The sequence below is a fragment of the Rhynchophorus ferrugineus genome, unplaced genomic scaffold (assembly GCF_030347505.1).
Source record: "Rhynchophorus ferrugineus isolate W39M unplaced genomic scaffold, kcgeb_rfMv2 rfM2, whole genome shotgun sequence".
NCBI classification, from domain to species: Eukaryota; Metazoa; Arthropoda; class Insecta; order Coleoptera; family Curculionidae; genus Rhynchophorus; species Rhynchophorus ferrugineus.
In genome coordinates, this window is record NW_027472581.1 from 68,318,089 (window position 1) to 68,344,128 (window position 26,040).

A 26,040-nucleotide genomic window follows, 5' to 3' on the forward strand; every position below is an offset into this window, starting at 1 on the left:
TTACGATTAAGTACGATTTTTCCTGATCTGGTAATACAGCAGATACTCGAGTCGTTTACGCGACACTCGACACGTAAACACTCAATAAACATTGCAATAATGTATAAACAAAATTCGTACGTTCGCACTAAAATTGCAGATTCTTCTTCTCCTAACTAAAAATAATTATTGCCATTGAAATATTTCACTTTGTTATAAATATATGTACTTAGCATGGATAAAATAATATGAATACCATCCAATCTAGTAGTTATATGTTGTTACATGTTGACAACACCAGGATACATTACCTAACAAATATCTCCGGATTTGGCACATGTGCACTATCCTACATAGAAAACCATAGAAAAGAATAAACTATATTGACTTCCTTTTCTAATGGCGGGACATTCTTTTCGAATCGATCCAAGCAGTAGATCGAGTGAAATCAACATATAGAATAAAACATATAGAATATTTAGATTTTGTGTTACATTAATAATTCAATAGTAATAATAATTAAATTGTTGTGTTACTCCTGGTGGTTTAACATACATTGGATTTACGATATGAAAGAACAACGTAAGTCCAGAATGTAAGGTTAAATTTTTAAAAGTTATAAAATCCAAACAGCATCAGTTTTATTTATAATGGGAATGTTAGGTGCCAAATTTATAACATATCATTTTCAACATCGAATATGTATCCGCATATATCAAAATTTATTGATAACAAGAACAGAAAAGAAAATGATTCTTGTTGTGTTGGAAGTAGCCAATTTATTAATGAGGTTTCTCCAGCAAGAATAGTAGCAAAAATTGTAGTAAATGGTGATAATTAGACATTTATTTTAAACGTGTTATATTTTAGTAATGATTTATGCCCTATATTATACAACGAAGAATATAATATTCAGAGAATCAGAAAATAAATTAGATAGGTTTTGCTAGTATGCAAGAGCATACAGTGGACCGTGATACTATGAAATAATTAAATTTGCCAACAAAAGTAGACCTGCATCAAATGAACAAAATATAAAACTATCAGTATTGTGAGATTTCTTTCAGCTTAAAACCGATCGTCCATTCATTTTAGGCTAGTAAATTTACGTTATCGAAAGCTCGAGGTTGTCAATTCATTAATAGGATTTGTGGTTCAAGAATAGTAGCAAAAATTGCAGTAGGGATCATAGTTGATGTTTAGGAAGATCTTCACTGCTTTCATCTATTGCGGTGGCTTATTCGTTTAGTTTTAACTAACTATATTGGCTGGATTTAATGTTAACGATTTTGGTCATATGGTAATGTTTGTGTACATGGTTCTTGGAGTTCATGTTAATTGTTCAAATATGTAAATTAATTTAAATATGGTGTTTTTATAAAAATAGAAAGGCATATATATTCATTAAATTATAGAAAATTATACTTTTATTATTTCATTTTATTCAATAATTTTTTAAATAAAATGTGTTATTTGAAAAATTTTTCAATGTTTGTTTCCATCTTTTTATATAGTTTCAATATTAAATCAATTATTTATGAAAATTGTGTATATTTATTTATAAAAAATAATTTATATATAAAAAAGGAGTAAGTAAATGAAGCTATATATACACATGCGCCAAACTTGAATTATTCTTTGTTTCAAAAGTAAATGGAACCCAAATAAGCGCATGCGCCAAATCCGGAGGTCTTTGTTAAGTAATTTATCCTTACAACACACCCATTGTAGGATATATTCCAGTATATTATACTCTTTATTTTCCGCCGGTTAAAGCAAGCAATCGGTGAAATGATAATAATGAACGTTAAGCAACAACGTTTCGAGAGTAATAATATCCACGGTAACGACCAAAATGGTAAAACGTCATAGGTATAGAGGCTAGCCGGTGAATAAACTTTCGTTAAAGTAAATATTTCTGTAATGTGAACTACACCTGGTTTGAATTAGTTCTCATTAATGATCATCTGCTCCATATTCCTTTCTAGCTTCTGTAACTAACCCGCTATATAACATTTATATAGATAATAGGAGATAGGATAAACTATAAGGGTTTTCAAGAAAGACGAGCCGATATTAATCGGTATAAAATAAGCCGTGTATCAAGTATTCACAAAATTACATTTTTCATTAACAAATAAATCGCCTATCACTCTTCTAGCATTCGCCGTTAATAATGATGATAGCCTCACCAGCGTCAAAAACCGAGTTCTTGTGTACAGCAAAAGAAATTGGCTGTATCCATTTCTGCCGCACAGTTTCCAAAAAATATCTATAAATAATCATAATAAGCCGTTCCATATTTTAATAACGGATTTGGTTGGCGCAGTGGTCAAGGCCACAGGACGGTTCTCCTACTTTGGCGATAGTTTGTTATTGTCCTTAGGCAAAAGTCCAAAATGATGCCAGTCACCCTAGTAATTAGGCTCGGTAAGACCCAATGTCTTCTGGTACGAAAGGATGTAAAATCACAACAATTACAATTACATTTATTATATGTATTAATTTTAATATCGATCATAAAATCAACACATTATATAAACGATGCAAACAGATTTTTAGAAACAACTGAAAATGTTTCAAAAAAATTAGGTTAACAAAAATAGTAATTTTGGTGTTCTATTTTTCTATGAATGTATCAAATTTAAATTTTTTTTTTAAGTTTTATAAAAAAATCAATTTTTATAAAGATAGAGTAAATAAATTAAAAATATGAAAATAAAATTCTTTGGAGCAAAAAAAGTAATTTCGCTAGGGGTAGAAGTAACTTTTGTTAAAACAGAATCCGGTTCATGAATGCATAAAATATGTTTTTTAGTTAAACATTTTTTTCTATCATTTGTCGTAATCGTGATAAACTAGTGGTAACATACTTTTTGTTTTCTACGATATCCTTCAGAAAGAAAACGCCAACATGTTTTATAATATTTACAGTTCGATTAAGACAATGGCGACGTAATGAAATAGTTGCCCGGGCGAGTTGCAGTTACGCGTACTTGCGACTTAACATTTAGAGCGGGTGGACTATTTTCGAGTGGTGATCGAGCTGCGGAATCGAGTGCAAACTGGCGGGGGCTGAAGTGGCCCCCGACAATGGCGGGAACGGAGGCGGCGGCGGCAGCAACGGGGGAGACAAGAGCTGTTTGACGACTTACATTTTCAATCCGGTCGAGACTTGTACCGGCACGCCCAGCCCCGAAAAGTTTCCCAGCAAAACTTCGCCAGGTAAGTAACATAGTTTTCTTTTTACGTCCTATGAATAGCTAATTTCCAAGGTAGAGCTTTAAATTTGTCGAAAATGTTCGTGGTATCATAATCTTCCGCATTTATTTTTATTTCTTTTTGCACTGAAATTATACGAGAATCATTAAATATTGAATAAAATGTTTTAGGAGTATTATTAGCTATATTAGCATTCTTATATGCAAAGCATTTCTTTTAGAGTGGAAAATGAAACAAAATATTAAAATATTGTCTGTTACTTTCTACTACTTTTTTCTATATTTCAGGTAATGGACGTCGTATGAATTCTTCGTATATGCAATGCATGAATCCAAACCAAAAGTTTCATTTAATTTTAGCAATTCGTAATAAATCACATCCTCCCAATCTTACCAAATGCACATTGGATTTGCAATAGTGATGATGATTAACCTGGCTCAATTCATGACATTTTACTCTTGGCATTGTAGAGCTCTGGGGGCCGATTGAACTTTTCACTATCTTGCAAATTAAAATTGTTTCTTTAAACCATTCTACTACTTACTTTTGACACATTCATAGCATGATAGAATATGATGACTTCTGGTAGTATTTTATTCGTCACAAAATCAAATATATTTAACAAAATAATTATGGTTATGCGTTGTAAAAATATATTTGTTATTGGTTATTATTGTTATTATCGTAAATTAAATTAAATGCCCTGAAATGCATCCTTACTCACGGAGGATATAGTAGATTGTTTTAGAAAATACTATGGGAATGCTGTATTACCCGAAATTTTTTTTCTGCATAACCTTCAAACCTCAAAATCGATTTTTGTTTGAGTGATCTACACCGCGTACATCACAAAAAACTGGCCGATAACTGATACAACTTGGTGTTTGGTACACGTTCATCTGGAGAAATCGATTGTTTTGTCTGGTTTGTCATTTTCCTTACTATCTTGCCTTTTACATGTTTCTAAACGATATTAAAATTTGTTCATACTGCCGGTGAACATCTCCAAGCATTCCGTGAACTTTCATTCTCCGATCGTCAGATATCATTTTATGGACGATTTTTGGGCGACCTAAATTATTGAATTTGATGATGCCATAAGTCATAGCCATACTAGTATGCCATATAATAGTATTAAGTCCCCATAGTATTTATCAAGCCTTTCCCTGGTTTCGGTGGTAGTTTTGCACAAAAAATAATGCTTAATTAGCATGCCAAAATATATTTTTATTTTTCCTAAAAATCTAGAGGTTGTCTACTGTCAATAACTGTCAACACTGATAACAGTTGAGTTGCTGTGCAGGATATTCAAAGTCGCCAGCAAAACAAACTTCCCTCGTAACCTGCATTATACTGAAACTGAAGTCGTATTTCTCTTATCGCACATTTCACAAGTTAGATCCCTTCTAAGTATGTCTGCTATAGAAACGAATATACGTTATTCTCCTGTATTAGTAATTCCAAGTACTTAATAAATTGTTACATATGATGAATCCATATGTCTAAAGTCATATTTGAATATGTTTTTATTCCATTGTAACTCTTCTACAGTAAACTCATATCATGTTTTCATCCCAAGATCCTTGGTATCTATATCTTGGAAAGCAACGAGGATGAGCAAGTCGCCCAAGTTTTGTGGAAAAAAATTAAGATGTGAATACGGGAAATTTATTTTGAGTCGATCACATGCTTAAAATCCGGTGATTTGTGGTTACCGAGAAAGTTGTGAACAACACTTTACAACGAAACAATGACCATGCTTCTGCTTCATCAGGCGTTAAATATTTTATAGACTTTACATCAGCTTCGTTCATTAGTTTTCGAATATCAGTCCTGCCCAATATTCCTTCTTTAATTCTTGTGTATGATATTTTCGGAAACAACTTGGTAAAGTACTGGAGAGTCAATCCGTCGTAATTGTGTACTTTGACAAAGTTCTTAATAAGGCCAAATTTAATGTGAAGGATTAGCAATAAAACATCCTGTAGGTTCACAAATAGTACCGAGGACATATTTTATTGTCCTTATAATGGGTAGGACTCAGCTACACCTTTCTTACACAATGATGATTAACCACACGGCTGTCCCATAGATACAAAAAACAGCAACATTTGCAAGCAAGATGCCCATTCCTACAACCGTGGTGCAAGCGACTTTGGTTTTTGTTTCGATAAATTCAAATCGCGAATCAAATCATTCAGTTCACTCTACGAAAATAAATTATTTTCTTCCATGACGAAACCGTTTCCATTGCTCGGCCGTGATGAAGATGAAATTATTGAAGTATTTATTGCACTTTTACTTGGACTGGTGATAATACGTCAGGTCATTTATACTGTGCTATTTTTTTGTATTTAGACCAAAGACATTCATCGAGCAAAACTAACAATCATCTATATGATTTTTCTGTTATCTCCATAACGAAGTACTATTTTAACCAAGGACCACTTAATTCTGTAGGGTTTACAAAACAATTTCGATATCCATGGCTTATTAGTGTATTGTACTTGTCTGTATACTGTTACTCAGTTTACTACAGCGAAATCGAAGTACTACAAATACGCGTTTGTCGATATTTACTGAGCATTTAATATCAATAATCGTAAAAAAACATTTTGAATTGACTTTGCGTTCCGAAGCACAATCACAGCACGAAAACAAGTTCCAAATGATGTTTTAAAGTTCACATGAATTTGTGAACTTGGGTTATTAAATAATGTACTATAAATTCAGTATCATAAGATTCTCCATAAGAGTAAGAACTTTTAATTATTCTTAAATTAGATAAGTTTATACAACGTCATTCATATTCAAATCACCGACTTCATGACTTCAGCCATCATATTTTAAATTTTTTATACACTTAAAAAACATTCAATAAAATTACTTTAACATATGTGACTCTAACTCCACGTGTTGATACAATAACCGCTATACCAATTTCTTTTAGATTTCAACAAATATAATAGATTCTATATTGCTCATAAGAGAAACCCCAGAAACCATACGAAAGATTTTTATTATTGTTCCAAACTAATATTCGGCCATCTATTAATCTGAGAGCGTCGTCTCGTTCATCCGATTCACTAAAATTGTGTCGTGTTTTCTTTTATCGTAGCGATCTGGACGAAAAACAATTTTAGTCCCGAAGATTGGGTGAGAATTTTGCCGACTTGGACTAATGGATTCTTTTTGTGCCTTGACTAACGAAAACGGATCGCATTTCGCCGGTTTATTGACGGTGTAATTTAGAGACATGGAAGGATGTTGCGGTTTAATCAATGCGTTTCTTTAGGTTTTCTTCTAAAAATAATATCCTGTTTTTTGGTAAGAAAATATCCGAGAAAGAATAAGAGAAAACAGACGAGAATGCTGCATATTAACACTTAACATGCTGAAATATTGTTCCCCTGATTTCGTTTTTACTAAATTATATAAAATATATACCTAAATAAGGATACAATTACATTATTGTGAAAGAAAATCATTTCAGTTTTATTTTGTCCATTCTTGTCCCATTTAGCCTTGGTTCCATATTGTTTGTTCTGGTTTGAGTCTCATGTATTGTCACGAAAAATATGTCATCATAACACAAGTTATCATCAAACACCAAGAGCTACTTAGTGCAACTAATTAGAAATAATAATCAAATTAAGAACAAGTGATAACTGGAAAATAAAATACGGTAATATGGATGATGACAAAAATCAACAATGGATATTGTATTTATCTAATGGAAGTGTAATACAGATTTATAGAAAAGTATTTATTTTCATATGTACAGAGGATGAACATAATAATATGAGTACCTGGCATATAAATCATCATATTATTTTAAATTTTGAATCAACTGCAATACTTTTTTTACATTCGGCAAATAGATTCGCAGTGTCTCAATAGTTCTCAGCGGAATATTGTCCCATTCTTGTAACAAAACATCCGCTAATTACTTCAATGATGTTGGAGATGGAAATCTACTCCCCATTCTCTGTTGAATTATGTTAAGATATGGTGATTGATGCTGGCCAGGGAGGATATTTCATGATATTCTGATATTTATCAAACCAAGACTGAATTTTTTGAGGATTTATAGGCGCATAATCATCTTGGAATATGGCAGTGTTTGGCAGCTATATCCTAGTCATTATAAGAACTTCATCATTGAGGATGTTGAAATATTCACTCGCGATAATCCGGCCAGCGATAACTGTGAATGAGATGACCAGCTGAATAACAGGATATTGCCGCCCAAATTGAAACGGAACCTTCGCTATGCTTGGCAGTCTGGACCGCTTCTTTTGAGGTTCGTCATGCATAAATCCACTCGTCATATCACATTCTTTCGTAGCTTAACGTCGGCATCCATTTTAAAGAATTTTGCAATGTTCCCCTTTCATGAATGTTAGCTTTGTGGAGCTCCCGCCGTACTATTTTTGTCGAAACAGTATTACTCAAGTTAGTGTTCAGATCCGCTGTACCTTTTGCCACGGTAATTTTAAGTTATCTGGCCACAAGCTTCTTAATGTTCATCGATCTCTGTCAGTTAACTTTGAGTTTCGACCGCGATTCTCCTTCGCCGGTAATGTTTTACCATGTTTTATGTATGCTGTCATTACCGTAGATATTCGTGTACGTGAAAGGAGTTGGAAAAATATGGGAGATTACACATTTAACCGATTTTAACTGTCGCATCGCAAATAGTATAATACATTGAAATATAACCTTCAAGACTTGGCATGAAAACGGAGCAATACATACGCGTCGCATTATTTACACGGGAGCAGTATTGCCAACATCTAACAACTACAACAACTACAAGATGTACTATCTTGCGTTGCGCTCATATTATTTTGTTCTCCTATAGGTCGATTAATAATATATTTGATGAAATATAATCAGAAAATACAGCAATTCATAGAGCAGTAAAATGACAGATCAGAGATAGTACAGAGATATCGGAAGCAGAAAAATATCTTTATGTCGTTATTTAAAAAAATGTAGTATTAATATACTGACCTTCCGTATTAATTACTTTGATGTACGATTTTGCTGAACACAAAATAGATGTATACTTTCCATGTTTCTAGAAAAGAACCATTATTTTTTTTTATGTTTTCAAAATATGAAGGCCTAACAGCACTCCAAACATTTCGCAGCAGCAACTTTCAAGAGCATTTTTTTTAAATCAAATAAGATATGTAAAACTGTTCGCTGCTAGTGTTTTATTGACTTTATTGTTGTTTATTGTAATCTTATCTTTGGAGCTATTATAGAAATTAAAGTATTTTAATAGAACAATAATCATACCAAACACAAAAATTGTATAGGTGCTACCTTTAAGGCTCTTCGTATTTTGCTACATTTTGTTGTTTTCGGTGGTCTTTATGTGAAATATTGAAGAAATAAAATATTTGAAAACTATTCCTTATAGTCTTCATATAACTAACATTATAACTGCTCAAAAATTACTAAATTGTAATATGTTATATTCACCTTTATTTAATATATTTATAAAAACAAACAAGCTTAAAACAGACACTTAAGAGAAACAGATTATTATTTATAATTTATTTATTATTTAAACCATAAATATAAAATAATATTGCAACTTTTACAGTTATACCATTCAATTTATTCGTGATTTTGCTGAATAATTCATCACATTTTTTATCAACTATCGTTTACAACTGTTTTTTGTTTAAGTAATCAGTGCGTCATTCTTTTAAACTGTAATGGTAATTTATAATACCGTAAAACAATGACTGTTCACTCTTAATTTTGTATATATAATGATTAAACGATCTATATCTAAGCGAATTATTCAGATTCTGATTGAATGCATCTCCCTTCCGTGGGTATAAATACACCGAAACTATATCGGGCGAAAATGGTCCGTTTATTATTAGACACAAGCCATATATTAAGTCATATATATATGTATCAGCTTGGAAATGGGTTAAGACAAATTTTTATTTCGATTTTAAAAAATATATTTCAACGAGGATATTTATATCGTTAACTTTTATTAATATTTAATGTTTTCTTTTTATAATGACAGCCAGTAGGCGTAACATACTGGTCTGGATAAAATGAACTAAAATTCGAGAACATTTTAAATTCTATGTTTACTCTGTTTTTATTTTGGTTTCAGATTTTTTCAGAGCTATTACATTACTTTATGTTATAGTAATTATTTAACATAGCTGAAGAAGACCAAGGATGATGCTGTGGACGTTTTAAATGTATATTTATTTAATTTTTATATTCATTACACGGTAGTTTGATATGCGTTACAGAGTTTATTTACTAGGAAAATAAACTATCAGCTATTCTACAGACACAGAGGAAGGCTACACACACTACAGGCTGCATATACACAAAGCTGTCATTCGTATCAGTTTTGCGTATACGAGGTGTATACGTTTTTTCATACATCCTTAAGGTTTCAAAGCCTCATTAAACTTTTAAAACTATTGAATTGAAGAATATTTGAATATAGTTTTCAAGTCATTTTAATTATTATAACTTTTAATAATTATTATATTATTATAAATATATGTAACAATAATAATAATGTTTTATATGAATTACTACTATTCATTTTTCTAATACAATGTATAGTAGAAATATAGTTCTTTAATTTTTCACTAATCAAATCAATAATTTCAGGCATTGATAACTTATTAAGTCTTTGTAAACTATTACGAACGTATCAAGGAACGTTAAAAATTAGCTTAAAACCATATTTCTAGCTCTCTAATAGCAACCGTTATCTATTGTCTAACAGTGAAAACTTATTTAGAGCTCCATTGTTATTTTATTCAGTTATGTTAAATTTGCTATTTGCTAAATTTTATTAAATTTATCATATCTATGATATTCAAAGCTATTATTCTTGTATAGAATTTTCTAAATACTACTTCAAACGCTAGTTGCAACGATGATTCTGTTCAATATTATGGCCTAAACATGTTAAACCATCTATCATCAAATTGTGTAGATTATCTTTCAATATAAGCGCCACATTTAATTATTATTTCTGGATCATTACTTAATGTAGAAGATATTTCTCAGACGCAGCGTGTAAGTTCCACAATTTCAAACAGATTCAAAAATTAGATTAAATCGAGCACATTTTAACACACAGCTAATTTGATTTGTAAACAATTGTTATATCTGTTTATCAGTTATATGGTTGTAACATAAGTATTCTTAGCTAAAATTAGCTTCGCTTAATATGTTTATGTTTATATTAATAATATTTATCCGAATCTAATCATGTAAATTGCCTATAAGTATATTCCTTGTTATTAGGAATTTGTTAGTTCTTTTGAAATATTTAGTTTCTACAAGCATATGGCTTTTAAAATTCCTAAGAATTAAATATAAATAGCTAATATTTATTCTTAACTTATACTCAATAATATTCCACCTATTCGACCTCATAAACATAAATTAGAAATTAGTGTAGTCAGTGTTAGTAAGTAGTCGGCAAATTCCGGATTGTATGGGGAGTGCATCAAAGCTTTTCAACCAATCCCAGTTTTTCCCACCCATGTAATAGTAGAGTTGTCATGATGGAAGACAGCGCCTTTCCTTTTGATTAATTCTAACAGTTTTTTCTAACCCCTTCTCAGTTGCATTAGTTGCTGTTAGTATAACAGGTCAATTAAAAAATCCCGAGGGCTGACACATAAATGGCGTTACTAGAATCTATATGTTTTTTAGTTAGCCCTAACCCTCAAAAGATGCGTGTATAAATTTGACATCTGTTGGATCATTAGTTTGTGAATTATAATATTTTGAGTGAAGCAACTTTTGTTATTGTGGAAAAATGGATAAAAAGGAATTTCGCGTATTGATAAAAAAATTGCTTTTTGAAAGGAAAAAATACAGTTGAAATAAAAACTTGGATTGACGCCGAGTTTCCGGATACTGCCCCAGGAAAATCAACCATTAATTGGTATGCTAAGTTTAGACGTGGTGAAATGAGCACCGAAGACGGTGAACGCAGTGGACGCCCAAAAGAGGTTGTTACCTACGAAAACATTAAAAAAATCCACAAGATGATTTTGAATGACCGTAAATTAATATTGAATGAAGTAGCAGACACTCTAAAGATATCAACTGAACGTGTACATCATATCATCCGCGAATATTTGAGTATAAAAAAGATCTGTGCAAAATGGGTGCCGCGCGAACTCACTTTTGACCAAAAACAACGACGAGTTGATAATTTGGAGCAGTGTTTGAATATGATCAAGAGTAATAAACCCGATTTTTTGCGTCGATATGTGACAATGGATGAAACATGGCTCCATCATTTCACTCCGAAATCCAATCGACAGTCATCTGGACAGAGTAGACTGTACACGCTGAACCCGCTCTAAAGCATGGAAAAACGCAACAGTCGACTAATTTTCATTGACTACCTTGAAAAGGGGAGGATCATCAACAGCGACTATTACATCACGCTATTGGACCGTTTGAAGGACGAAATGTCCAAAAAACGGCTTTATTTGACGAAAAAGAAATTGCTCTTCACCAAGCAATGCACCGTGTCACAAGTCAGTGAAAACAATGGCAAGAATCCATGAATTGGGCTTCGAATTGTTTCCTCATCCACCGTATTCTCCAGATCTGAACCCCAGCGACTATTTCCTGTTCTCAGATTTCAAAAGAATGCTGGCTGGGAAGAAATGTTCGTCGAATGAAGAGGCGATTTGAAGCTAAGGACAAATCGTACTACAAAAATGGAATCGGAAAGTTGGAGGGTCACTATATTCAGTGTATCACCCTTGAAGGGAATTATGTTGAATAAAAAAAAACTAATTTTGTCAAAAAAAAATTGTTTTACTATGGTAGGCCGGGGACTTTTAAATTGACCTGTTAGATCGAATTAATAGTTTGGAACATTTCATGGTAATTCTTTTCCAATTCCACCAAATACTTAACCTTCTTGGCATCAATGCGGCATTTACAACAGTTTCTAAAACTGTTTTGGCATCGAGTGTCTTTTTATATCCATCCTTATGTATTGTTTTTTAAAGAGTTCATTGCTATTTTATGGTGAATGTTTAGTCCTCGATATGTTTAAGGTTTTCAACGATTTTTTGGGCGATTGAGAGTGACAGTGGTTAACAGTGACAGTTCCGGAGCGAAAACGAGCAAGTCAAGTCACAGTAACAATTTTCCAACATATATTTTGCAAATCTTAACTAACTTTTATAATTTTTTCTTCTTCTGGCATTCATATTATTTCTCGTTTTAATTTTCAGTTTAATTAATTGTTTATAACAATCAGCTCTAACAGTTTGATTAGTTCTTAAAAACTAATAAAAAGATATAACCAGCACTATTGTGTTGTCAAAAGACTCAATCTTCATCAGTTATAGTCGATGCCAAAAGAACTTTCGGAAAATCCTTTTGAGTTTTCAGAAAATGCTTCTATGAACGATGTGGTATACATTTTACTTTTATCTGAATTACTTCTTTGGCTTTTGGATGTTTTCATAGAGTTTATCGACAGACACTTAATGGTGTTACTTAATGGTGTTAAGTTATTGTCTTGTTCATTCCATAAATTCATTTAGCGATCAATTCTATTCGAGTATTCTAAATAATTAACAATTTAATTTTAAACCATGTTGACTTTAATAAAATAAATAATTTTATAAATGTGATAATTCTTACACACATCGAATCACACAATCGTTGGCGTCAATACGTCTAAATATATCAATTTGCACTGTTTACTAGTCCAATACTACATCTATTTATACTACGCTATCTTTGTCTGTACGGATTGTGTTAAACAATACAACTTTGATATGATCTAACAGCATTGTTAAAACCGTAGTTGAATGTCTTTTTCTGACAGGTTTCCTTTAAAATAATATTCCAGAGTAAGTCTTCACCGATCTCTTAATTTTCTCCTTATATGGAAGTAACTCGAAAAGTTACAAGTTGCAAATCATCATTATCCTCATACAAATTATGTAATATCTATTTTTATAGTAAGTAACAACTGCTAAATCATAATTAGTGACTTTTTTTGTTTTCTGACGTCAATAATGCCTGATATAATATAGTAAAACTAATTTTTTTTGGCAAAATTATTTTTTTTTATTCAACATAATTCCCTTCAAGGGTGATACACCTATTATAGCGACCCTCCAACTTTTGTTGTTTTGTTGTACGATTTGTCCTTTGCTTCAAAATAAGCCCCAGGAGAATACGATGGATGAGGAAGCAATTCGAAGCCAATTCATGGATTTTTGTCATCGTTTTCACTGACTCGATGCATTGTCTTGATGAAGCAGCACTTTCTTTTTCTTCAAATGCGGCCGTTTTTCGGCGATTTCGTGCTTCAAACGTTCCAATAACGCTATGTAATAGTCGCTGTTGATGGTCCTTCCTTTGTCAAGGTAGTCAATGAAAATTATTCCATTCGCATCCCAAAATACAGACGCCATAACCTTGCCAGCCGACTGTTGCGTTTTCCCACGTTTTGGAGCGGGTTAATCGTGTGCGGTCCACTCGGATGACTGTCGATTGAACTTCGGAGTGAAATTATGGAGCAAAAGCTCGGGTTTATGATGCTTGATCATCTTCAAATACTGCTTCGAAACATCAACTCCTGGGGCAGTATCCGGAAACTCGGCCTCAAGCTAAGTTTTCGCTACAACTGTATTTTTTTCCTTCAAAAAGCAGTATTTTATCAACACGCGAAATTCTTTTTTATCCATTTTTTTCATAATAACAAAAATTGCTTCACTCAAGATGCTATAATTCATAAACTAATGATCCGACAGCTGTCAAATTTATACACGCATCTTTTAAGGGTTAGGGCATATGGATTTAATTCTAGTAGCGCCATCTATGTGTCAGACCGGGGACTTTTCAATTGGCCTGTTATATAATTTTTGTAGGCTTTAATATAACGTTTTAATTATTGACCGATGTTTTTGTTGGCGCGGCTAAGCCCTTTCGCTACCAGAAACATATCGAGTTCTAATTCTGGTTATACACTCTAACGTAAAATCTAATATTCCAATCACGTCGGTAATCAGACTGGATAAAGACATCTGATAATTTACCAAAGATCAGTTACTGGCTGGGTTTAATCCAGGTCCATCATTCAGAGCCTACGTTAACCAGTGTCAATAACATGAAAATAATTACAGCAATGATGACATCGGGTTCAATATCAGGATATTTAGGAAGATGCTTTAATTTTAATTACGGTTTTTCTAAAAAGAGGTCATCGCTTATGTAATAAAATAAAAAATAATGCTAATATATTATAGAAATCAATCTTTTGTTAGCTTTATCAATAGCACGTGCAAAATAAACTTTTAAAACATAACATGTTTATATTTAGTTTTTGGTGAAGTATTCTTAGCAGTAATAGGAATCAATGATCTGATGTACTTACATGGAAAGCAAACAATTTTTTATAATAAAACTAATAGAGAATCAGTAGTCTACTGCCTCATTTAGAGCCTTGAAATTGCTGCAATTATTACAGAATAGAAGTAAGTGGTGTGGGCATATATAAATATGGCATGCATAAAAAGTATGAGCCTTTTTCTTAACGTTTTTAGACGAACAAGTTTGACATCTGGTCCTGAAACTTTAGGGAGGCTCTTCCCATTCTAAGACTCGCCCACGAAACCTGCGGTTCTTGTGGGCAATTGATGAGGTAAATTTACAACTTCCATCATATTCAACCCATCATACTTGTAGTACCAGAAGAATCTCCATTTTTTAGAAAATGTCTGCTCTTCGTACGCGTATCATTGTTATTCACCCCACATATCATGTTCGCATTCATGCCGCATATATTCAACATTAGATAGACACTTGCCACAAGTTTTGAGTTTCTACTCACGTTCAAGTAGCCAATTTGTGATCTTTATCTACCTACTTTTTGGTCTCATTTTAAAAAGGTATTATTTTAGATTTCCATTTAACGCCAGCCAATGTTGTCACCATCGTATAAGCTGACATCAAAACAAACACTTTCTTTTAACAAATCGAACAGTAGATAAGTGAATAAAGACACAAAACTACCACGCTAGCGGTTACACTGGATCATAGTTACTTGTTTTACCTTAGTGCTAGTCTCATTGTACAAACAGCATATCACTGAGCAAACCAACGAAGTGGGTAGAGGGGGACTGTAGCTCGAACTAGCCAAACTTTGGAAATATACGGCCGATGCAAAAATAAAATATATCTCTTTTGATTTGCCTTTCATGTCAATATGATCCAGGGTCATTGTCGCCAGGTTAAACAGTAGATCTAATCCTCTTTGTTGGACGTTGCTCCTCCTGATTATTGTTAAATCAAAAATTGAGCCAATCTTCCAACATGTTAGACCTATTTGAATAATTTGAATAGAAATTTGTTTAAAATAAAATATAATCACAATAAATGCTAAATTTTCGATAAAAATTTCGATTCGATACAAAAAACTACAGTACTCTCAGTATAATTAGTTATGGTTATAATATGTTCTAAATTTTGAATAATTAAAATTATTTCATATAATAATTAATGTACACAGTTTTATTTATGATCAAAAATAAGTGTTAAGTAAATCACACATTATGTTTTATTAATTTTATGAGTTCCAGATTATAATTTCCAAACATGTTTAATTTGCATTTTTACCTACAATTAATTAGTATTTAAAACAAAATTTTAAAATAAAAACTGTCATTTACAAGTTTTATAGTATCTTATGGTAATTTTTAATACTATTTTTATCTAAATACTGTTTTTTTATTATATATTAATGGTACTTCAGTGTGAATTTATGTGGTTTGGCGTTATTAATAAAAATCATCGCAATAATAGATACGAGAGAAGTCATTTTCCGCCATATAAATCTCCGAGACCTAAATCTGAGCTTTCGTTTCTCTTTTTGTATGCATTCGGTGCATGTAACGCCTGGCTAGACTGCACTAAAACATTTTTCCACGGAAATTTCGCCAGGTAATCACCGAAACATTGTAAAGAGCGGAATTTATATCGTTTAGAAAAACGAGAAGCCGCGAGACTCTTTAACGAGCGAAATTGGGCGAGCGCACTAGAAAATAGGAAAATATTTCTTCTCGCGTTCAATGGCCATTCCAGTTCATTTTTCTGAAGAGAATTCGTGCAAGAATAACGGTATTTAAGCGTATAACATATTGTTATGTCGTATGTCGGAACACCGAGTTTGTCTTATAATATTTGAGTTACTTATATTTTCATGCTCAAGAATATCAATAGCAATGCTGCTAAAATAATTTTTTATTTTCCCAAATATCTGATAATTTTTTTATAATCATCAGTAGGTCTGTATTAGGTATATTTAATAGATATTTATATTCACTTTTTGCAAATGACATGAAAAAGTAGTCTCAACTACCTTGCAAGTCATAGCTTTCACCAATCATTTGTTTACTAGCCTCTTGGTTTTGAATGTAATAATGTGAATTCTGTAAATAATTTGATTCAACACTGATTACTAGGTTCCAGAATGCTTATGTGATATCAGTAGCTTACAAATAATCTTGATAAAATGTCTGTATTTTCAAGACTTTTGACACCACACAAAATTATCATAGCCTCATCATATGTCAATGCTAAAATTGATAGTTAAATATATTAGGTGTATCAGTTAAAATCTTTAATATATGAGTACATATTTTTCTTTCTGTGGTCTTTGAACATTTCGTAAGTTTGTGTATCCTGTGTTCTTTGGATTCGCTTACACGATCATTCTTCTATTTATAACTTCCAGTCTATAAAGAAGATTTAGAGATTAGTACACATAGTACACATTCAAAACACAAAATTTTAAGCTTCTTGTCCCCGTATATACTTGAAATATGACAATACGACTACTTACAATTGAATAATTGAATTTCCATAGAGTTCTTCTGATGTGTAACATTTGGTAAATGTATAGTAAATAATTGTAAAACTTATTTTAGATAATAATGTTTTTGTTGTAGCTGGTTGTACTTTTTATTGCAGATAAATCTATTTTTAGATATTGAGTTTATTTGCATTTCGTTCTTTTTTATGACCTTATTAACCAACTTATCTATATGAAAGTACTTTTGACTCTTAGGTGCAATTTTTTAAAGGCAGTTTAAGGAAATTTTGAAGAGGTAACAATTAATATGAAGTTGTTTTATAGGATCTCGTCAAACCCTACTGTATGAATTTGAAAAAGGTTCCTCTTTTTTTCTGGTAAAAAGGATATTAGTTTTCCAAATCCATTATTGGTTACAGTTATTTTCTCTCTTTCTACTCCATAATAAAATCATTCTGAAGAAGTACCACCATCAGCAAACGGTGAAAGTAACAGTTTAAAACAGGATTTTGTTATGTTTGGTTATCTTTTTTATGGTTTTCAATGTAGTAATGTAAGTCTAAAATTGTTACAGTATCCTCAAGGATTTTTCAATGTCAAAATGAAGAATGCCATAATTTACTTCATTTCTATCACGATTTCAGAAAAAAACTTGGAGAACTGGCCTCAAGTATTGCCTTTAAAGGATCTCAAACTTACAAATGTTAGATGGTTGCAATGTCCAAATCTCGGAGCCATACAGATCAATTGGCAAGATAACCGTCCGCAAGAGGCGGATTTTAATATTGATTGTAATAATTCCTCTTATCCACACGCATCATTTTAGAGAAGCAAAAACTACGGTAGATACCAAGTACTTAAACTGCTGTCATTAAAATCTAATGGGATCAATTATTGCTTTCTTCCATACTGGCGGCATTAGGGTCGCCAAATTTGTGTAGGAAGTACCTGCAATCTAGAAATAAAGTTTCCTGAAATTATTTCGTTCGTCGTTCGAGATCTTCATCGTGTGACTTTGTGAAGGTTTTATCTGATTTTTGGGTACTACTACTACGATAGCACACTGATGAAGTAACCTATTCCGACTTATCAGCAACCTATAAGCAGCCACGCTATTCTAGTAGTACGGTGGGTTCCAGTAGGCTTCTTTTTCTAGATTTAATTTCTGATTCATCATGATAATTATAATAAATGTATAGGCATAAGAGATAATTTAATCTCAACTCATAAAAGCAATACACATCTACATTGTTGATACATATGTCAGTTCTAAAGTTGTTTACATAACTATAACTTCTAAGCTTACTATAATTTTTAAGAATGATTTCACATTACCAAGTGGTTTAATTTAATTAAATAATCCTTAACACAGTTCTCTTTAAAATATGTAGAACATATATTTTATAAATATAAGGTGACGAATATTTTTCATAAATATAAATATATATACGTACTTGGAAAGCCATTTGCCTAATGGAATCAATTTAGTAAGTTTCCATACAACCGTTTTACAAATCCCAACAAAAGTGGACGGAATATGGAGAACGTCTATATACATGAACGTATTGTTACATCGAGATATCTCAAATAGAACGTCGTAATTGTCCCAATAGAACGTTATCTGTTTTGTTATCATCACCACTTCCGTGCAGCACAAATACTCATTTGTGGAACAAAGGCATTTTTCACATTTTGTCGTATCCGTTTATTCGATTTCAAAACGATATGTTGCAATAAGGGTATTATTAGCTTTTACCAAGGGTAATCTGTAACCATTGTATAAATCGACGAATCTTTGGTCTTTTAATAATCATTTAAAGAATAATTGAAATATTAAGTAAAATTATGACGGTAGATGTGAATCAGTAGGAAAACATAAAGTTTGTAGAATTTTTATTTTAAAGTGTTAATAGTATTTTTTATTAAAAAATATACTAAGTATTCATTCTTTCCACAGTCGACAAGCATTCAACCAGCTGTCAGAAATCAAAATAGCTAGAAGCCAGATTGTCAAATTTAGTGAATAAAAAAGGATTGTATTTTTGTTTTCGGTTAAATACTCTAATAGTTACATAACATTATTCCATTATTCCAGGTATTGAACACAGTACAATGTTCAGCATACCATCTAACGGTAACTATATTTTACTTGTCCCGTATCTAAAAACTGCGAATGATTCGTCGTTGTTATCCATATTCGGTTTTTATAACATTCCAGAATATAAAATAATAATACGTGTAAAAATAATTAATATGTTATGTTTTTCGTAAGTTTGTCAAATAAACCTCACTGTTTCACCTCAAAAAGAAGCAGCTGTTTTCTGTGCATATCTGCGATTTTAATTCGTTAAGCTCTTTGTTATAATTATGCTATTATTGTTTTATCAGCTCTGTTTGCTTCCGAGGTTCTGGAAAGCAGATTAAATAAATAATATATCCAGATCCGCTGAATCTGCAGTATTTTAATCAAATACTTAGAGCCTCATATAATGAGGAGAAAAGTAATTTCTTTTTCAGTTTTTTCGCCACTTTTCAGGTAAAATGATAATTTATACTGTAGTACTGTAGAACTTTCTAAGATTTTCTAATGAAAAATAATCCAAATGATTCAACCTAACTTTACATCACTAAAATAGTTTGGAACAAATGATAATCAGAGGGAGCTTCACTGCATGCTCTTCCAAATTTCTCAACAAATCTCTTCGTGTCACTAAATGACGGTCTTTTCATTATTGTCGTGGATGATCAAGTTGTTATCGTCCGTAATTATTCGTTTCAAAAAGGTCTGATTTCGTTTCGTTTTAACAGCGACTCACAAATGAAAACTTGGTCCAATTATTAATTGGTACTGATGCCACAGTATGAAATATGTGGGTCTACTTTATTATGTTAAAGAATTTCATGAATTTCGTGTTCAACATTTGACTGACTAGATGAAGTTAAACTTTAACATCGAAATTTCCGGAAGCAATTCCAAAACCAACCAGGAAAATAAAGTCTGATAGTAGCACTCATTTAAGCACTCATCACACAATTTGTATTCAATCAGCCCTGTATTTTTACCTTTTCAAAGAAAGTAAATCAAATTATAGTGAAACTGGCCTTCTAAAATTTCGATGGTCAAAGCGTAAACGAATGATGCTGCCATATTTAGAACCAAAATTTTCAAATACGCTATAATATGACTTCATTGAAAAAGTATTCAATTACATTTTTTCAACAGAACTTAGTGAGAGTTGAAGTTGAAAAATTTCATTTATTACTACTGTTCTGTAGTACTTGCATTAGTATATTAGCAAGGCGAGTACGGGATTAATACATTAGTATGTATTTCCGAAATTAAATAAAATAAACCAAACTAATTAAGCTAAAGTTAAGATTACACTTATACACTATACAAGTTCGTGTATTTTGGTTCGTTTCAATCTTCATTCTTTCAAGTCACTGTATTGCTTCCAAGTTGTTGTGATTTAACAACTTTATTTCGTGCAGCTCTTCGTTGGTTACGGATCAGAATTCGTAATTAATCGTAGAACTTTGATTTGGATAGTAACTAGTTGGTTTGATGTTGTAGTGCAATACCATATCTGCACCCCATAGGTCAAAATTGACTTTATAATTGACTGATAAATCAGTCTCATTGATTTTAGGTCAAGTTGAGAGGCTAACGACTAACCAGTACAGTTGCTTGACTTTGAGTCTAACCTGCTCTGCTTTTTGTCTGATATGATGTTTCCAGTTTAACCTACCATGGAGATGAGTGCCGAATTATTTAGCTGATTCTGCGTGAGGAATAGGGCATCCGTCATGTGATATAATAGGGTTTTCGTAATTTTGCCGCAATATAAAATTAACATGGACACATTTGTAGCTATTAAGCTGTATTTTCCAGCCCTTAGTCCATTTGTAGACCTTGTTGACTGCTACTTGTTCTTTTTCTACATCCTTAGGCAAATATATATCGTTTGCCATGATAACTGTGTTGTCGGCAAATGTTCCAAGTACTGTTTCTTTTATTGTTGTGACATCAGCAGTGTAGAGCGAGTACAGGAGTGGTTCCAAAACACTACCCTGAGAAACTCCAGCCAAAATAGGTTTAAGTGTTGAGAATGCGCCCTCATGCGGGATTCTAAATTATCTTTCGAAAAGATATGCTTTCAGCATTTGATTTGGTGGTAGCAATTTCTCATTTTTTAGATTAAATCCAAATGTCATACCCGGTCAAAAGCTTGTGAGATGTAAAGAACCGCTGTTACTATGTGAATTAAAATAATAATATACTAAAGAATCAAAGAATATTTCAATAATTCATATTATATAACATTGTGCATATATTTATAACTTTAGATTATATATATTTCATTTATAGATATTTCCTGGACAATAAATTTTACTTTACGAAATTGTCATAAATCTATTATTGTATAAATGTTTCTCGTTCCTGGATCCCGCGGCAGTACATTTGAAACAAATTGATATTTTCTGTCCGTCACTGTCCGTCCATATTTTTTCTCATTCATATGCCAGGCATATCCATCAAACATACACCTATTACCGGTTATCTGTAAATAGCGATTTTTCTCTGACCTTTTCAGACCCCCGGAGGATTATTTAGAATGGTCATTCAATGAATGACTTGCAATTCGGTGATATCGAGCCCAAGACAAATGATTTCTACACGATGATTCAGTATTATTAAGCCTACAGCAACATATATGATAAATTAGTATTTTTACTATGTTTAAAAGAAGTATTTTTTCCTTTTCAAAATTTATTATTATAATAAAAACAATAAAAAAAGACTTTTGAAATGAAACTGTTATTTATTTTTCCAAATGTATTTCGTCCTCTTTTTTTAATAAAGTTTATTTTATTCAATTCCATATATAGATTTGCCATTGAATATTTTCTCAATTTGGTGTTAACCGACTCAAAAATATGACATGAAACGGTTTTATGAGCTTACAGATGTCTGACGCAAAAAAACAATGCTGTAAGAGAACTCACAGCCTGGGAATTTTAAAATGATCGCCTTTACGTAAGCAAGATGCGTAACATTGAAATAATATGATTTCTTGACAGTTATGCCAACAAACTAGAGAGACAATTAAAGTTATCACTTGACAATATTGGATTGCCAAATTCGTGATTTGATGGACTTTGTTATCATATAATATATCAGAACGTCATGCTGCACGCCCACTTAACAGGTTTAAATAAAATATTTTCGCCTTTAATAGAAGTTCATCTCCAAATGAATTTTTAATCATTTCAAATTTGTAATAACCATTGTCTCTCAATCAATTGTTATTTTACAAACTTCGACAAATATTAATTATATACAAGTAAACATCATTTCAATAACATAAATAATAAATCATTTGACAACTACATTTAATTAATATTTGTAACAAAGTTTGGCTATAAATTAACTCAAAAATTCTCAATTGTTATTCACCCTGTCATACCAATAAAAATTTTCATACCAAAAAATTTCTTCTAAAATTTGTGTTGATTAATAAACTAATTGATAACACTGATAAGTGTAGTTAAGTGCAGTATAGCTAAGGAATATTAATCATCTCGATATCTTTTTTACTATTCCTACCTTTGGTAGAAAAATACAATTATATGTTATATAATACGGCCCTGACTGGATAGTCGCAAAATATATATGGCTGGATAGCCATATGTGTAAAAAGTACCTAAATGGTGAACGAGTGAAACGAATAGTCTGTTTTCTAATAGATGGGAACCCTCAGTGTCGCTTTGTAACGCCGTTCAAAAAGTCGCCTCTTCTTTCCGTCAAGTAAAATGATATTTTCAAGTATATTAATAGTTTTAGTTTTCTAAACCTTTTTATATGATATAACTTATGTTACATACACAACTTGTTCATTTTATTGGATCGCTATCCAGAATATTTAGTTTTAAACAGCAGTTTTGTAGAATAATATGTACTCAAAATATATCTCCAATACATAAAAAAATACCTTTCAATATCTTTACATATTTTTACAGGACTGATACATTTTTTTTTGCTAGAGTATCTTTTTTAAGTTTAATAACTGAAATTTGCTTTAAATTAATTAATATTCTCTCTTTCATAACACCAGAATATAATCCTAACAATGGGATATTTAAGGATAATTGCTTTTATTATGGCTTTAATTCATTATGATTATATTTAAACAGAATTTGTTTTTTTATTTATAGCACTGCTTTTCCCTTTATCGTTTTCTTACTATATATATATATATATATATATATATATATATATATATAGGTTTTACTACTTCTTCGGAATGAATTGTTGTCCAGTTTTTATTAGTCTAGACGGTTATTTTGGTAATATTTGGAGATGCTCTACTCTCGAGACACATTCAAGAGTAATTTTTGGTCCAAACCGTATATGCGTCCATAACGACATTATATTATAACTCTTACTAAAAATATTTTAACATGTTAAATATGTTCTATCTGAATCAAAAATTCAAATCAAAAAGAAATATGTTCATAATTTTTACCACTTAAATTTCGTTTCAATATTAAGTGATAAAAAACCATATATATATATATATATATATATATATATATATATATATATATATATATATATATATAATGTAAAGAATATAATTGAAAACATAATGTCAAATATTTATTTCGAAATTTTTTTATAGCATATTTATTAGATACGCTTAGTACAATCTTAATTTACAATTAATTTATTACTACTTTTCCTCTATACTTGGATTAATTCACAAACAAGACGAGTGCGAGAAAATACATCAATATTTATTCCTCAATTCTTAAATTATAATAACTTATAGCTGTAGTTTACACTAAAGGTATACACTTTATATAAGTTCGTATGGTTTTGTTCACTTCAATCTCCTGATATCCTGCGCGCTGTCCAGCAGTTCTATTGCTTCCACGTTAGTATCATTTAATAATCTTCTTTCGTGTTTCAAGACGAAAACTTGGATAACTTCGCAAATCCATTTGATTTCCAGGTCATCGTGCAGTTCTTCGTTGGTTACATAGCAATAGGCATTGGTAATCAATCGACGAACCTTGTTTGGACAGCGTTGTATGACTAGTTGATTTGAATTTTTAGTGCAACCCCATATTTGCACCCCATAGGTCCAAATTGGCTTTATAATTGTATTATAGATCAACCTCTTTGATTTTAGATCAAGTTGAGAGTATCTTCCGACTAACCAGTATAGTTGTTTTATTTTGGTTGTAATGTGTTTTGCTTTTTGTCTAACGTGATATTTCCAATTTAATCTACCGTCAAGGTGGATTCCAAGATATTTAGCTGATTCTGCTTGAGGAATCGAACATCCATTGAGTGATATAATTATGTTTTTATTATTTCGCCACAATGCAAAATTAACGTGGACAGATTTGGAGCTGTTAAGTTGAATTTTCCAATCTTTCGTCCATTTGTAGACTTTGTTGACTGCCACTTGCACTTTTTCTATTGCCCTATGTAGAGATATATCTTTTACCATAATAATTGTGTCATCAGCAAAGGTTCCAAGTAGTGTTTCTTTTGTTGTTGAAAAGTCAGCAGAAGAGGTCCTAAGACGCTACCTTGTGAAACTCCAGCCGAAACAGTTCTAAATATCGAGAACGCCATTTCGTGCGATACTCTAAAATTTCTTCCGAATAAATATGACTCCAGCAATTGACAATAGTTACGCGGTAACAATTTGCTCATCTTACAGATTAATCCCAAATGCCAAACCCGATCAAAAGCTTATGTGATACATCCAGGAATATTGCAAGGCAGTATTTCTTTTCCTCAAACACTCTTTCAATAGCCGCAGTTACTCTGTAGACTTGATCGATTGTTGAATGGTGATTACGAAAACCAAACTGGAAATCTGGTATTATTACAAAAAATTTAATACGTTTAAATATTAGTTTCTCAAATAGCTTTGATATTGCAGGTAGTAGTGAAATAGGCCTGTAAGATTTGACTTGTTCTGCAGGTTTGTCAGGTTTTTTGAGCATATTTATTTATGCCACCTTAAAGCATTCCGGAACATGCTTCAGCCTTAAACATTAAATATATATGTCAACATGATGATTACTTTTCGTGGCAGTTCTTTCAATAATGCAGGTGAAATTTCATCTATACCAGGTGCCTTTTTAGGATTGAGGTTATCAATTTCAGTGGCAACTTCCAATGGAGAAGTTAGATTTAGATTCGGGTTCATAAACAGGAGATATATCCATGGTAGATTCTATATCATTAGGTTGAAATATGTTAGCTAAGTATTGTGCGAACAATTCAGCTTTTTCATCGTTGCGTCGAACCCATTCATTTCGATCATTTTTAATTGGCGATACTCGAATAATTGCTCTTTTAAATCTTCGAGTTGCTTTCCATAGCGAATAATCTTTGTCTGCTTGTGGGCTTAATTCACTTACATACTTTTGAAAGCAATTCTATTTATATTATTTGATCTTTTGATTCGTCTGATTACTAATTCTATTAAAAGTAGTTTTGTCTGCAGCATTTCTGGTTCTGTGCCATACTCTTCGAGCTTTTCGCCTTTCTTTTATCATTTCTCTAATTTCAATGGGGTAAATTACTTCATATTCTGATTTCTTTCTTGCTATTGGGGAAGCATATTTTGCAGCTGACTGAATTTATAATATTTTTGATTTGTTGCTCAAGATCATCTATACTTTTAAGTCTTACTTTTAAACTGATTTGTTCCTGCAGTATTAATCTGAATTTGTCGCAGTCAGTATATTTGTCGGTAAAATTAGGCTTTTTGCGTTAGATCGCACTTTTCGAAAATAGTTGTATTAATTTTAGAGAAAAAATTACAACTAGATTATATAAAATAGAAAATAATAAAAAATGTAAAATTGTATTCCCTAACGTGTTTCAATTTTTAAAACAATACAAATTACATAAATGATGTTATAATATTAATTACATA

The 26,040-nt window shown here is 31.6% G+C and overlaps 1 protein-coding gene across 8 annotated transcripts in view; it reads left to right on the forward strand.

Moving 5' to 3' along the window:
* Nucleotides 1-26,040, forward strand: part of LOC143191273 (colorectal mutant cancer protein) — a 163,056-nt gene that overhangs the window by 82,587 nt on the left and 54,429 nt on the right. For 2 of the 8 annotated variants that reach the window (XM_076396177.1, XM_076396180.1), the window contains exon 2: nucleotides 2,914-3,204. The exons of 4 other annotated variants lie outside the window; for them this stretch is intronic. The gene's annotated coding sequence lies outside the window, so the exon portion shown is untranslated. Of the gene's footprint in view, nucleotides 1-2,878; nucleotides 3,205-26,040 lie in introns of all 8 variants that reach the window. 2 more of the 8 variants (XM_076396181.1, XM_076396178.1) reach the window with 1 other exon arrangement.